Source organism: Bombina bombina, chromosome 6 (assembly GCF_027579735.1).
Source record: "Bombina bombina isolate aBomBom1 chromosome 6, aBomBom1.pri, whole genome shotgun sequence".
NCBI lineage: Eukaryota > Metazoa > Chordata > Amphibia > Anura > Bombinatoridae > Bombina > Bombina bombina.
Window position 1 is genome coordinate 296,008,729 of NC_069504.1, and position 16,235 is coordinate 296,024,963.

Consider the following 16,235-nt stretch of genomic DNA (forward strand, 5'->3'; position numbering starts at 1 on the left):
TTTTTAGTAGTATTATTGTTTTTCTTTGTTTTAACACCTTCCCCTTTTTCTCCTTTTTTTTTTTTTTTTTTTTCTCCTCTTCTCTTCTCTCTCCCTCCCTCCCTCTTCTCTTTTATCTCCCATCTCCTCCAGTGCTCCAATGTTGATAAGATATGCCTTGGTATTTTTACACTTGATATTACAGTATAATGGTAGACAAACTTAAATACCTTTCCTGGAACATTGGCGGAGTAACAACTCCTAGCAAAAGGAAAATAATTATTAGGCAACTTGCTAGACACAAACCAGACGTTGTCTGGTTGCAGGAGACGCATTTAAAGAAAGCAGAGATGGAGAAATTTAGGTGTAAATGGATAGGAGAGGTTATTGCTTCAGATTGCCACAGGAGGAGGAGGGGCGTTGCTTTCCTTATCAATAAAAATTTGCAATACAGCATCCAGAACATTCAAATCGACCCTCAGGACAGGTGGATAATTTTACATATAGAGATTGCTGGAGTTTCATATGTACTCGCCAATATTTATGGGCCCATTAATGTAGATCAGGTTTTCTGGGACAAAGTTATTATTAAACTTAGACCAGAAGATCATAGTGGCATGATTTTAACTTAACGGCTATGCCTGCTTTGGATAGATTCTCACCTAAACAGTCTACCCCTTCGCCCCAAAAAAATCGTATATTCCGTCAGATTTGTAAAAATCTTAAGCTCCATGATATTTGGCGCATCCAACATCCCGATACCAAAACATATACGTGTGAGTCTAAATCTCATAGATCCTTTTCTCGGATAGATTTTTTTTTTTAATCTCCAGTCCCCTTCTTAAAGTTAGAACTAAGGCCCAGATAAATGAGATTGTGGTCACAGACCACGCTATAATTTCTCTGGAAATTGAATTTCGCTCCCCCTTGGCAGGAGTAACAAATAATTTTTATTTTCCGAAACAACTAATAAATAATATGCCATTTCAGTACTGGCTACGACATAAATGGCAAGAATACAGTTCTGATAACTGTCTTTATTTAGACAAACCGGAAATTTTCTGGGAAGCCGCAAAGGCATTTTTTAGAGGGCAGATTAAAGCCTATATGATTATAGCCAAAAAGAAGTATAAAGCACGCAAATTGCAATTAGCAAACACTGTCACGAACACTTATAGAAAATATGTAAATACTCCGCTAAAAAAACTATGGGATAAATATAATTTAGCTAGACAAGACAGGGACCTTTTCTTAAAATCCAAACTGTCCAATGAAGAAATGCGAATGAATGCCCTTTTCACTGGTCATTATGGTAAATCTACCAAATATCTTGCCAGACTTGACAAAGTTAGAAAGAAGAATAATATGATCGAGCAGATTGTAGTTGGAGATAAGAACTATACTTCATTAGAAGATATCAAGAGTGTATTTTTTAACTTCTATCAAAAAGATTTATGCAGGGAAAACTATAGATGCAGAGGATAATGTGAGGTTCTGGAATAATATCAAATGTCCAGTAATCTCCCCTGAAGAGATTGAAATAGTAAACCTCCCTATAACAATAATCAAAGTCATTAAAGCTATAGAAGAATCCAAACTCAGTAAGGCTCCAGGTCCAGACCAGCTACCTGTCGAGTTCTACAGATTGCTCAAACTTGAGATAGCTCCTATCTTGACCACGTTGTTCAACGAGTATTTTATTTAAAAAAAGGCCATGTCTAGATTCTTCTCAGCGTCAGTCATCACTTTGCTACTTAAAAAGAATAAAGAGCCAACAGACCCGGGCTCATATAGACCGATTTCTCTACTAAACGTAGATTATAAATTACTTACTAATATCATTGCGAACAGACTTAAAAACGTTTTACAGGGAATTATCCATACAGATCAATCAGGTTTTATGATAGGTAGATCCCCTACAAAAAATATTCGTAGAACATATATGATTCTTGAATACTTCTGGAACAAACTGCATAGGGATAAAGCAACTTGTAAGCAGGACTTTGCTTTGGTGATGATTGACGCTGAGAAGGCTTTTGACTCTATTATATGGCAACACCTTTATAATTCTTTGTCTAACTTTGGCTTTTTCGGGAACATAATACACTTTGTCAAATCTATATATAATTTTCCTATTTCGTCCATCTTGATCAACGGTAGTCAAACTCCGTACTTCAAATTAGAAAAAGGGACACGACAGGGATGTCCTCTCTCTCCCCTCCTGTTCAATATTTCCATAGAACCCTTGGCAATTTATCTTAGACAGGAACTGTCGGGAATAAAGTTTGGATTGCAATCTTGTGTTCTTTCATTATATGCCGATGACCTGTTACTGTATCTTAAAGACACTAAAAGCAGCATACCTAAAGCACTTAAAATTTTATAACAGTTTAGTTTAATCTCCGGTTACAAAGTGAATGCTCTTAAATCAGAGATATTATGGATTCACAAACACAAGGAGAGCTTTATGCAGCACAACTTCAGAGAAGTAGAAAGTTTTAGATATTTAGGGATACAATTGCATAAAGACCCTAAGCTATGGTACAAACTCAATTATACTGTATTTTTTTCCAATATTACTTCTAAATTTCATCGCTGGAGTCTCTTTCCACTCTCAGCAACTGCTAAGATTATGCTCATTAAATCTATACTCTTTCCCCAATTACTATATATTATGAATAATTTGCCGTTATTTATTCCGGATAAGGACATTAAGTTATTTAATCGAGCCTGTGCGAATCTTATCTGGAATAAAGGTAGACATATGCTCTCTATTAGAAAGCTTTGCCAAGCTAAGGAGTTTGGAGGTCTAGCGCTTCCGGATATTAAGTCATACAATATAGCTATTCTCGCACGGTTTGGAGTAGATTGGTTACTTTCTTCTGACTATCTGACAAACAGTAAATCAGAGGAAAATCTCATAAAGCCCTTTTCCATTATAGCGGCTTTACACTGCCCTCATAAGTGACTTCCTGGAAAAATTAAAATATTGACTAGTATATATAACGTTGTTAAAGCTTGGCAGCAACTCTGTCTTCGACTTAAGATTAATTTTCATTTATCCACCTTTCTCCCAATTAGAGGTAACCCGGAGTTCCAGCCGGGACTTCAAAATGCAATATTCAGTGGGTGGGCCAGCAAGGGCCTAACTCTGATAGCACAGCTACAAGATGATGGCCTTGGGGTGCGCACCTTCGAGAGTATAGCCACGCAGTACAATCTCTCGAACAAATCCTTTTATGCCTATCTCCAGATATGTCACTTTATACAGGAAAAGTTACAATTGGGGCCCTGGCATGGGAAATATGATAGAGTTGGCGATTATATTAACCTATACAGTCAGGGGAATCATTCAATCATGCTACTTTATAAAATTTTGCTTGCAAAACAGGGCCAGTAACTCTGGATCTATGTTTAGTATATTGGATCAAATACTTTGATGGGATGGATGTTGAAACAATTAGTAGAAGTATTAAGTGGGTGAACAATGCTCTCCTTCCCTCCTCCTGGAAAGAATCTCACTTAAAACTTCTTAATAATGCGTATATTTCACCTAAAAGGCTTATATGCTGGTCTCCAGAAACGCAAGGCCAGTATTATAAATGCCATTTTCCTGCAGCAGACTTACTCCACTGTTTTTGGTATTGTCCGAAAATAAATCAATTATGGTGTAAGGTAAATCATTGGTTAAATAAAAATACAAAGGAGAATCTAGTGCTTGACCCAAGGATCATAGTGTTTTTAGTATCGGATGTAGCATCTCATAATTTAGCTAACACTGTTATTCTTATAGTTCGGAACTTAATACTGAAGAACTGGAAAAACAATAAACCCCCTCTCTTTAGTATATTTTTAAATGCGGTTAAAACTCAGATTATGTTTGAGCAATACAATATATGCAGTACATGTGATAAACAAATACAAAGCTTCTTTAACAAATGGCTAAAAATCATAAAGTCTTATCCTCTCTCCACACAATATATACTCACTAAATCATTCCATAAATCTACACACTTCGAAGGTTTAATCTTACGTGACATTTTTCCAGTAGCATGGTATTAATAAGGGGAGGGAGTGGAAGGAGATGGAGGAGTGGAGGGGACATCTTTATTTCCCCCCTTTCCTTGTTTCCCTTTTCCTTTTTTTATTTTTCCTTTTTTTTTTTTTTTTTCCTCCTTTAATTAGGATTTTGATAGAGAAATGATGTTAGTAATGTTTCTAAAAATCGAAAGATCTGTTCAGGCCCATTACTTCAGTTATTGTTAAGATATAACCAAGCATGCCTCAGTAATTTCACACATTGCTTGGAAACATACATCCTGTTTTCTTCATTTTTTTTTCGACCTTAAAGTAAGAGGTTTTATAATTTTGTTTAGTATTAGGGGTTAGTCTAGTTTGGAAATAGCTAAAATAAGAGAGTTTGGGTATTAATCAAGCGAGAAAAGACTTGATGTCTGAGTGGGTTAAGCATAGTCTGTAACTAATTGTACTACCATGGATTTCATTGATTGACAACTTAATACCTGCTGTGAAGATATTCCGTATCACTATATTGAATTCTGAATTATATGTATGTAACTGTTAATATGTTGTAAACCTGAACTCTCTGTAATAAAAATATATATAAAAAAAAAAAAAAAAAACTATTAAACAGTAAAGTTTTACTCCCAGAGTATTACAATCAAATAGAACCCTGTCCTGGTTCCTTGGTAATGGTCCAACCTGTCTAGCCCTGTTACCTGTTTCTTGTCAAGTTTCCATGATCAAGTGTTGTGCTTAAAGGGACAGTCTACACCAGAATTTTTATTGTTTAAAAATATAGATAATCCCATTCCCCAGTTTTGCATAACCAACACAGTTATATTAATATATGTTTTACCTCTGTTATTACCTTGTATCTAAGCCTCTGACAGACTGCCCCCTTATCTCAGTGCTTTTGACAGACTTGCAGTTTAGACAATCAGTGCTGACTCATAAATAACTCCACGGGAGTGAGCACGATGTTATCTATATGGGACACATGAACTAACACTGTCTAACTGTGAAAAACTTTCAAAATGCTCTGAGCTAAGAGGCGGTTTTCAACTGTTTAGAAATCAGTTTAAGACTACCCAGGTTTAGCTTTTTTTAAATACCACCAAGGGAACAAAGCAGATTTAATGATAAAAGTCAATTGGAAAGTTGTTTAAAATGTAATGCCCTATCTGAATCATGAAAGTTTAATTTTGACTAGACTGTCCCTTTAAAGGTATAACAAACCCAACATTTTTTTTTAATGATTTCTTTCTAGAATCTGCTAGAGCAGCAATTTAATCTACTAAATTATTTGATACTCAATTTTTCTTTGTTCTATTATTATGTTTATTTTACAAACCAATAATGTTAGCCTGGTCCCCGGATATTTTTTTTGTTTCAAAACCATGCATAGCTGCATAGCGCTTGCTTACATTCTTGATTTATAAAATAACAATAAGAAGACAACCAAACAAATGTTATGATAGGACTATAAATTTATAAAGCTGCTTTACATTTCATGCTTTTTCTAAATAGTGAAAGTCAAATATTTGGTTTATTATCCCTTGCATCACGATTTTCATCTAATGACTTTCAGCAGCATGATAATGATTCTGCCATCCATCCACTTGTTGAGACTATCAGCTAACCATTCTCAGCCAAATGTATGGCCCACTATTAACCTTTTCAATAAATTACATATATATGTATATATATATATAATAAAGTGCCCAGTTTTTAAAAATTTGATTAAAAACAGGGGCACTTTAATTCATCAAAATTTACATTTCACTCGTGTTGTGAAAAAATACTTACCTTTTAAACTTGACAGTCGCTCCAGCTTCCCCCGGTCGTCGCAAGCCTCTTCCGACCTCAGAAATGATGGATCGTCATCCTCCAATCACAGCTTCCCCCCCGGGGAATCAGTGTATGATTCAACGCCATGATTCCTCATTTTAGATCCAGGAAGAGGCTTTGCGACGGGCGGAGGAAGCTGGAGCAGCTGTCAAATTTAAAAAAATAAGTATTTTTTCACAACACGAGTGAAATTTAAATTTTGATGAATTAAAGTGCCCCTGTTTTTAATCAAAGTTTTAAAAACCGGGCACTTTATCATCAAACTTTTCATTCACTTTAAGTAAAATGATATAGTCCTTCAATCTCATAGGATGATATTTCATACGTATTCTTTTTGAGTGCTGTGTTAATCCTTGAAATAGAACTCATGTAAAAAAAAAATTGTCTAGATGAAAAATGAACCGGTATGATTGAAGGACAATATGCTTAACCTTTTTTTTTTTTACACAATTGTTTTTGCATTCAAACTAAATATTGATATCACCACACAAACTTATTATGTATAATTTAGTATACCTTGCCTTGGGCTGATTTTATACTATCTTTAACAGCAACTCGGATCCCACCAGTAGCAGCCTCTGGAAGTAGAGATTTGCCCACTACTCCTCCATGTAAGTTATGACAAACTGCAGATATAAACAAACAGGACACCCAATCATTAACTGTACATTTTATTGAAAAAAAGGCTTTACTATAGAAAACAACATCAGCTACAAATAATTTATTACGCAATATTACTAGAAAAAAATGGGAAATCAAATTTAAATTTTAATTAGATTTGACAGGCAGAACTAAAATATGCCCATCATGGATATTAAAATATATTTTAGAGAATAGTATATACCATTTTGTGGATAGTCTGTCACTGTTTTTCATAGATATAATGAAAGAAAACTTTTAGGGAGAGTCTTTCTCTGTCTGCACAACAAGTCCACAAATCCATTGGTGTGCATACAACCAAATCCGAACATTTGATTACTGTTTCATCTATTTCAGAACTACTAGACATGTCTGCAGGGATAAGCCATGACAGTGAACTTCATTCGCCAGTCATTTCTTTAGAGGGAAGTGATAATGGAGTAAATATTTATCAAACAAGCTTCTCACCATCAACAGTGGGCTTGTCCAACCATCTTGCATAGATTATGCCCCCAGTGTGGAGGAGCAGCATGGGCAGACACTGCAGAATCCACCGCCTCAACAGCAACCAGCAGACCAGCCAACAGAACAAGCAACACAAAATCGGTATAGCCGGACGGAGGAGTTACTTCTTGAAAATGTAATAGACCAAGAGGTTGACACAAGCTGTGGAAAATATGAGAAATTATTTACATAGACACATAGACAGTGCATTAGCCCGAGTCAACCAAGAACAACACCAGGCGATGGATCATATGCGTCAATCCATTTTGGAAGCTATTTATCGACAACGTCAACACAATGCTCCATCGCATGACACATAGATTGAACTTTAATATTAATAGTAATTTTATGTCTCCCTCCCACCCTCTATGTATCTCATGTTTGGAGAACAGTGCTATGAAAATTTGAAAATGCACTTACATTGTTTTTTGTGTTAAATGTTTGTCAGTTATTATATAATATATATATATATATATATATATATATAAAATTAATTTTTATATATATATATATATATATATATATACAGTATCTCACAAAAGTGAGTACACCCCTCACATTTTTGTAAATATTTTATTATAGCTTTTCATGTGATAACATTGAAGAAATTACACTTTGCTACAATGTAGTGAGTGTACAGCCTGTAAATTTGCTGTCCCTTCAAAATAACTCAACACACAGCCATTAATGTCTAAACTGTTACAAGGACTCAGGTGTGAATGGGGAGCAGGTGTGTTAAATTTGGTGTTATCGCTCTCAGACTCTCTCATACTGGTCACTGGAAGTTCAACATGGCACCGTATGGCAAAGAACTCTCTGAGGATCTTGAAAAAAAATTGTTGCTTTATTTAAAGATGGCCTAGGCTATAAGAAGATTGCCAAGACCTGAAACTGAGCTGCAGCATGGTGGGCAAGACCATATAGCAGTTTCGCAGGACAGGTTCCACTCAGAACAGGCCTTGCCACGGTTGACCAAAGAATTTGAGTGCACATGCTCAGCATCATATCCAGAGGTGAAATAGACATATGAGTGCTGCCAGCATTGCTGCAGAGGTTAAAGGGTTGGGGGGTCAGCCTGTCAGTGCTCAGACCATACGCTGCATACTGCATCAAATTGGTCTGCATGGCTGTCATCCCAGAAGTAATCCTCTTCTAAAGATGATGCACAAGAAAGCCTGCAAACAGTTTGCTGAAGACAAACAGACTAAGGACATGGATTACTGAAACCATGTCCTATGGTCCAATGAGACCAAGATAAACTCATTTGGTTCAGATGGTGTCAAACGTGTGTGGAGGCAACCAGGGAGGAGTACAAAGGCAAGTATGTCTTGCCTACAGACAAGCATGGTGATTGGAGTGTTATGGTCTGGGCCTGCATGTGTGCTGCCGGCAATGGGGAGCTACAGTTCATTGAGGGAACCATGAATGCCAACATGTACTGTAACATACTGAAGCAGAGCATTATCCCCTCCCTTTTCGTATTCCAACATGATAAAGATCCCAAACACACCTCCAAGACGACCACTGCCTTGCTAAAGAAGCTGAGGGTAAAGGTGATGGACTGGCAAAAAATGTCTCCAGACCCCTTTTTTGAGCATCTGTGGGGCATCCTCAAATGGAAGGTGCGGGAGCACAAGGTCTCTAACATCCACCAGCTCCATGATGTCATCATGGAGGAGTGGAAGAGGACTTCTGTGGCCACCTGTGAAGTTCTGGTGAACTCCATTCCCAAGTGGCTTAAGGCAGAGCTGGAAAATAATGGTGGCCACACAAAATATTGACACTTTGTGCCCAATTTGGACATTTCCACTTAGGGGTGTACTCACTTTTGTTGCCAATGATTTAGACATTAATGGCTGTGTGTTGAGTTATTCTGAGGGGACAGCAAATTTACACTGTTTTACAAGCTGTACACTCACTAGTTTACATTGTAGTAAAGTGTCATTTCTTCAGTGTTGTCACATGAAAAAATATAATAAAATATTTACAAAAATGTGAGGGGTGTACTTACTTTTGTGAGATACTGTATATACAATATACATAAATGTTATTTGGATTTGGCAGCCCTCTTTCTAATAGTTGTAATAAAACTGTACAATTTCTTGATACATGTGTCTAATTTAATTTTCACAATTTAAATGGCCACTTCAAATTCACTGCTATTTTTTATAGGGTACCAACCAGGAGTCTCCAACCGTCACAACATATGGGTGCATGCATAGCATACTACATGCTCTTTAGGGAACCTATGACTAAGGGCAATTGTAGCATATCATAATAGCAATTAGCATGAACAATAAAAGTACCTGTAACCATTCTGCCACATGAGGTTTACATATGGACTTACATATATATCTACACCTTTATTGGAAACCGTTGCTCAGTTAATAAGTTTTCAAGAGAGTTACTGACTGTCCACTCAGCCTACCTACTCCAAAGTTTAAATTCTGAATCTTCAAAATGTTTAAAACCTACTTAATTCTAATTGCTAATGATAACCCTTATACACATGGATCTACCATATGTATTATTGTGAATCTTCAGTTTATAATGAATTTGTAATTATCTAATGACGGTGAAATTACTACTACTTATTATTTTACTAAGGTTTCAATTTAAAGTTTAGACACATATGAGCTGTACCCCATGAGCTTTTGCTTTTTACAAATTACGTGTAAGTACACATGTATTGATACTACTTACCCGAGAACTCTTTGTAACATCCTCTTTTTGATGGTCTGTCTCCTTCTTCCTCAACATACAGTCTCCAGTGTTTCTTTAGTAATCTTTTTAAAAATAGAGAAATAAACAGAGAGAGAGAGTAATATATTAAGAAATGGAAATAAATGATGGAATGTGGATTAAGTGGTCAATTTACAAGGCACTCACTTGTTTCTGCTTCTAGGCAAATCATTTATATTCTTTTCTTTATTTCTTCTTTTAGGAGCAGACTTCCAGAATGACAACACTGTGTCCTAGAGATTAACTGTATGGTTTTGCGTATGGTAGCAACAGGCTGCTTGTTAAATCTATATTTGTAGCACTAATATTTTATCTCAGTGCCAAAAATTATTATTTATAATTGTAATTCTAAGATTTAGAATTAATAATTAAGACATTCAGTTTGGATAACAGTCTCTCATACTCCCACTAGCAAAACATTTTTTTAGTGTCTTACCTCTAACTGTACCTAATGTGTGACAATGCTTAACAACAGAAACTTTTCGTGTAACAGGTGTAAATATGTGTTTACAATTGTAAATTATGATTAAGGTGCACTTTTTAATTCTAAAAGATTGAAATAATAATTTGTATAACTAAATACAAATGCTTGAGCAAGCTTGTTTAGGATAAATCAACATATATAAAAAATATAAAAAAAAAATAATAATAAAGAAAGTCATTCAAAAGTGGAAATTATAATAACATAAACCATCACACCCTTGTGCCGTAAAATAGCTGTGAAATAGAAAGGACTTTTTTGGTGGTCATTCAATGACAAATCATAACATAAAATTTCAATGTTTGTTCTTAAATATTTAAGGTTGAAGGTCACATGACGTTACCTTCAAATTACAAATATAAATCAAAATAGTGGTATTTTTTAGCCTTAGATTTTATGTTTAAATTATTTCAAATTTGTTATAAATATTCGGCTACCCTGCTGTAGTAGGAATAATATATTATGTCTCAAAGAGTTACTTGATTGATGTCCTCTAGCTAACTACAAAATATCATCAAAATAAGAGATCTTTTGGTTTAGGAGCCATGACGATTTGTCATGTAATGACAATCAGCAACGCCGGATTGGCCTAACGGGATACCAGGAGATTTCTTGGTAAGCTGCAGCAGCTGGGGCTAGAAAAGCTACAATTTAAAGGGGTGATTAATGTATGTAATTGGGCTTTACAGTACATATAACAACAATCTGGAACTTTTTTTTAAAATACAAATAATATAATATAATTCTGAAACAAAATATTGGGGGAAGGAGTATCCCAGTAATCCCATTTGAGAAAAATTGAATGTGTGCATTATACTGAGTGAACAGAAAATAGGGCTGGTCTCCAAATGTTCCAGAGCTGCTTTTAATTCTCAGTCCAGTCCTGACAATCAGGCACACTGCGCAAGTGGGTGAGCAGGAGATTGTAATCTGCTCCATGAGCTGGGGGGACAACTGTGAATGATGAGGAGAAAGTGTATTTCCTGTGATTGAAAATACACGTGCACTGTGGACGGTGGTTGGGGGACAGGAAAGTAACTCCTGGGCTACCAGAGACAGGCCACAAAAACCTCTTTTCATCAAAAAATATAAAGGGATCTGTACTGGGGGGCAGGGGAGGTTGAGATAGGTAAAGCTTAACCATGTCTGCAGCATTGCTTTCTTTCATTGGGGGCTCTCTAATGTCTCCAACCAATCTGCCCAGTGCATCAGTCCAAAAGTAGCTGCTGTGGTGGGTCGAGCACGAGCAGCAGTGCTAGGGCTTTTGGTTTGAGGTGACAGAGTATCACTATCAGACTCTGGCATCCCTTCATCTGCCTCTACAGGTAAGGACATTTTTTTTTTCTATCATGCACCCTCTGGTCAAGCTATTTGTGTGGAGTGCTATGTTTCCAATTACTCTAGGATCGCAAAGTGTGGCTAGCATGAAGTGAGGGCTAATGTTGATGCACTCTTTTACGTGCCAAGTCAGTTGCTCCTTCAGCCTCTTTAGAAGGGTAGCAACATCAAAAAGTGGCCCAGTCATCCCTGCCCAGTGGTCTGTCAATGCCAATGGAATGTTTGTATGCCATTGTATAGATTGCCTTTTTACTGTTCTAATATACGCTCCAGCATATCTAATGTGGAGTTCCATCTAGTATTCACATTTTGTTTGAGACAGTGCTCTGCAAGGCCAACATTGCCCTCTTCCTGCCTAAGGAGATGGCTATCTTTTACACTATGATGGAAGTGGCCAGCTATTTTTCAGCAACACTCAAGAAGTGTTGCCAACCTTCCGGTGTCGTGATCGAGGGCAGCCTTAACAACCAGATGCAGTACATGCGCCGAACAATGTACACCCACAAACCCACCCTCCCGAAGTGCCTTTCCTTTAGCATATTGGCTGCCCCATTGGTGACCACAAAACCCATTTGTGCATTTGTCCCTGCCTGCTCTCTCAGCCACTGAGCCACCATATTATTTAGTGCATGTAGGATGTTCTGTGAGGTGTGCTGATGATCCATCACCTCAGGATGCAGGAGAAAGGAGCAGTACCCCTTGGCTATTGCACCAGCCACTGCGTCTGAGGTTTTTGCCCCTGAACTTTTTGGTGATATAACTGGTGACACATTTGGCAGTCACCAATGTGCTGTCAAAGACAGGAAGGCATGTTGGCCACTAGGAGCACTCCACAGGTCAGTGGTGAAGTGCACTGACTGTCCAACAGCCTTTCCCAGCTCCTCCTTCAAAACAACAATGCATGACCGGTAAAGTGAGGGAATTACAAATCTACTAAATTTGGTACGAGCTGGAACTTTATAATTGGGATGCGACAGCCTCCATAAGTTAGAAAATAAAAATAAAAACAAAAAGAGGGCGTCCCATAGTGTAAATCTGTATTGTAAGCTGATATCTGCTCTTATGATAAAGTGCTTACCAGATAGAGTGGCACTGTGCTGTGACCAGTGCAGATGAACAGACTAGCACTTAACAGTGGCTAGTACACTGGACCCCGATATCCTTATGGTAATCACCGTAGCCTCTAATGGATTGCGGGAGGTATTCAGTCTCTGGACAATTCACCGATACCGCTTGTTTATAGAAACAAACAATGATAAACTTCCGATCTTGTTAAAAAGTAGTACAATGCTTTATTGAATTAGAAGCATATTTAACGCTTGATAGGGTAACATGTTTCTCGACCAATTTGCTGGTCGTTTCCTAAACCCAAAATCAAAGCAAATACTAAACAATACATTTGGTAACATTATATACATAAAAAACATGTTAAAACGGAAGTTTGTCATTAATTGCATAGCCAATAGGGAACTGAGACTCCATTCAATTTACTAGGAGACTAATTAATTCAGGGAGTATAGGTGCATGGTTAAATTTTAACCCCTGATTGGCTTGTACGTTTAAAAATACTAGAAGATTTAATTTAAACAGAACAATATGTAAATAAATAAAAACATGATGAAATATGGAAAGATGTATATCTAATAATTGACTCTCTCTAATATCAGATATTATATAAAAACAATGTTAAACAAATACATAGATTTGTACTTTCGGCAAACATTGTGGCTGTGTATAAAAATGTGTCTAAACTATTTTCCGTTATTGTGGGAAAAAACATATAAAAAAAATTTATACTCTAAATAAACCTCTAATTTCCTTATGTGAAAGAGATATCTTTCCTGTGTATAACGAGGTAAAGGTTGGACCTAAAATTCATTTCCTAATAAACATCCTAAGGCCCATAGTTATCAAGGTCCGTCGGACCTGATCCGACAGTGCGGATCAGGTCCGACAGACCTCGCTCACAAGAGCTGCTGGTCCTACGCTGCACCCTGCAGACTCGTGGCCAATGGGCCGCCAGCAGGGAGGTGTCAATCAACCCGATCATACTCGATCGGGTTGATTTCCGGCGATGTCTGTCCGCCTGCTCAGAGCAGGCGGACAGGTTATGGAGCAGCGGTCTTTGTGACCGCTGCTTCATAACTGCTGTTTCTAGCGAGTCTGAAGACTCGCCAGAAACAGGGGCCATCAATCTCCATACGGAGCTTGTTAAATAGAGCCCTAAGCCTCTATCATTACGAAGCTATGAGCAACATATAATGAGAGTGTGCAGAAAATCCTTACTGATAGAAAGCCTGTGTTCAATTTAAATAATAACAGTGAACATATAGCTTTATTTCAAATGATAACTAACGGAGTTAAAATTGGTAAATAAATATAATCTGCTATAACTTGTTGCATTCTAACAATTTAGTTATAGCGAGTGGGTTATTATGATCGTATGTACATTCTTTAAAACTGAAATGACAAGAAAAATATATAGAGAATCAAATTTTATTAGAATTTGAAAATAGTTCACTGGGAGCTAGCTGTCTTTTTATAAAAAAAAATGCGAGATTAAAAAAATGATGAAGTGTCATTGCTTTTTTAAGACAAACTTGATGAAATATAATGATACAATAGAAGCTTTAGTCTGTAAATGTAAAATTAAAGAGAGACATCTCATTTAATTTTAAATTAATATGATGGAAAATAACAGACTTTCATCTTTTGATATGATATGATAAATTTGAAATGGTTAACTGGGAGCTAACTGTCTTTTTGTCTACAAGTGCAAGATCAGAAAATAAATAAAGTGTCATTGCTTTTTTTAAAAGGCAACCTTGATAAAATTTAGAATGATTCAATGAAAGCTAGCAGTACTCAGTCTGTGGTTATGTTTGTGATGTGATATGGTGTATGTTCCTAATTCTCCATATAATGTATATGATATTGTGACTGTCCTAAAAAATATATATTGAAAATATGTATGTGTATATAGTGTGTCTGAAATACCATAAATAAAATATGAGAATATTAAACTCAATATAATAAAGATTCATTGTTAATATATGATAGATATGTGGAGTATGTGCAATACAGAAAGAAGAAATATATGTAGGGTATCTTGTTGGAGACACATTGGATTGCATCAGTTGAAGGCCGCCAGATCCAAATTGGCATTAAGTCCAAAAGGATGTAGGGTCCTCAAACAATAAATCCAATATGTCTCTCATTGTCTCAGTCTGATAAGTCTATTGTAATCAGAGGACTTGGGAATAAAGTCAATAGGTGTGTATTTAAAAATATAAGGATTTCCATTATGTTTTAATAAACAGTGATTTGGTATGCTGTGTTTAATCTTGTTTTTCTTACAATTTTTGCAATTGCGGTAATGTTCCCCCCACCTAGTTCTGAGTTTTCTAGAGGTGCCGCCTATATATTGTAGGCCACACACACATTCTATGAGGTAGACCACAAATGATGACTCGCAGTTAAAGAAAGCCGGGATATGATGGCATTCTCTTGTGTAGATTTGAAATTTTTCTGACCTGATTTGATAATTTTACAATTGACACATCCTGTTTTCCCACATTTATAAATGCCATATAGGCCAAAGATACCCTTGTTCTTAATTGATGTAACTTTGTTGTGGTTGTTTTGTTGTATGTTTTTAACCTTCTTACTGGGAGCTAGCTGATTTCTTAAAAAGGGGGCTCTTCTGTAAACAATTTGGGGCTTGTCTTTGACCATATTTCTTAAAACGGGGTCTCTTTGTATTATGTACCAATGTTTGTATAATATTTTTTGTATTTTTAGAAAATCAGAATTATATTGTGTAACAAATAAAACATTTCTCATGTCTGAATTTAGATCGGAATCTTCGGTTTTCTTTTTTATGTTTTTTTGTAGAATATCGATTCTATTTAGATTTTTTGCTCTATTTAGAGATTTGTCTAGCAATGTTATGGGATAATCTTTTTCTAGGAATCTATTTTAAAGGATCTGACTTTGTTCCAAGAATATGTCATAATCAGTACAATTGCGTCTGATTCTCCTAAATTGGCAATATTGTATGTTGTGGACCCAGCTCTTGTAGTGGTTACTATTATAGTTTAAAAAACTATTACTATCCACATCTTTAAAAAAAGTTTTGGATGTAATGTTATTAGCATCTATACTTAATAAAAGGTCAAGGTATTCTATGCTATGTGTCTGAATGTTAGCTGTGAAAGTAAGGCCCATATCATTACAGTTAAGATGGTTGATGAAACAATCTGCTGATGACCTGTCACCTTCCCAAAGAAATATCAGATCGTCTATATAACCGCCATAGAAGACCAGGCTTGCCCCAAAGTCTGCCAAAAAGATGTATCTTTCTTCAAATAAACCCATAAAAAGATTATGGTCCCCATGGCCGTACCTTTAGTTTGTAGATAATATCTGTCTTGATAAATAAAATAATTATGTTGGAGAATAAAATATATACTCTGAAGAATAAACAGTCTTTGTAAGTTGGGAAGGTATATAATATATATATAATTGTTTTTCCATTCAATCCCTTCAAATATTCCAATGACATGTGTGGTGTCCTTCAGGTCGGCCCTTGTATTTTTCAAAATATTCTGTAAAAAATAATCAATATATTTGGAAACCTTGTCTGTGATGGAACAAATCCTAGAAACAATGGGCCTACCTG